Source organism: Aptenodytes forsteri, unplaced genomic scaffold (assembly GCF_000699145.1).
Source record: "Aptenodytes forsteri isolate BGI_AS27 unplaced genomic scaffold, ASM69914v1 Scaffold384, whole genome shotgun sequence".
Taxonomy (NCBI): Eukaryota; Metazoa; Chordata; class Aves; order Sphenisciformes; family Spheniscidae; genus Aptenodytes; species Aptenodytes forsteri.
The window spans coordinates 1,207,696-1,208,428 of NW_008794952.1; positions in this window are offsets into that span (position 1 = coordinate 1,207,696).

The window sequence follows — 733 nt, forward strand, 5'->3', positions numbered from 1 at the left end:
CGGGGAGCGGGGCGGCTCTCCCAGGACGGTCCCCGCAGTGCTTTGGCGGAAGCCTGCTGCGGACTTGCCCTTTTGTTTTGTTTCAACTCACTGGTCTACACCTAATTGGGAGGAGAGACACGAGAAAATGAGCATCAAATTATGAAATTCCTGGGTGCCCAGTTGTTGAAACGAGGTAACTCCTGCTGCGCCCCTTGTCTCAGGGCACTGGATATCCTGTTTATGCTGCTTCTGTGTATATGTTTATGTGCAGGAGCCCATCCCCCCGCTCCTCCACACCCCCACGCAGAGGAATATTTCCAGGCAAGGAGCCTTTCCACCGCTCACGTTAAATACGATGATTTATAAACAACTCGCAGAAGAAAGCTGTTTCTTGTTAGTAGTAATAAATTCCCCGGTCCGCCCTATTGTATTATTTCGATGAAGATAGCGGGAGCCTGCGACGCGCACCTACCCCCGTGAGCAGTTTATTTTCGAGACAAAGCTATGGCTTCCAGCTCAAAAATGGGCAGTGAACTCTTTTCGCGGCGGCCAGCCCGGGCGCTGCTCATTCCTAGGAAATCCGGATCCAGTTCCAGGGTCTCCTTCCCTCCTGTCCGGGCCGCAACTTCTTTTTTTTTTTTTTTTTCCCCCGCTATCCCCTTCTTTTTTTTTAATTTTTTTTTTCCTTCTCCATCCCCCGCCCCCCCCACCCCCCCAAATCTTCCGTATCGATACAGAGCAGGCAGCGCCG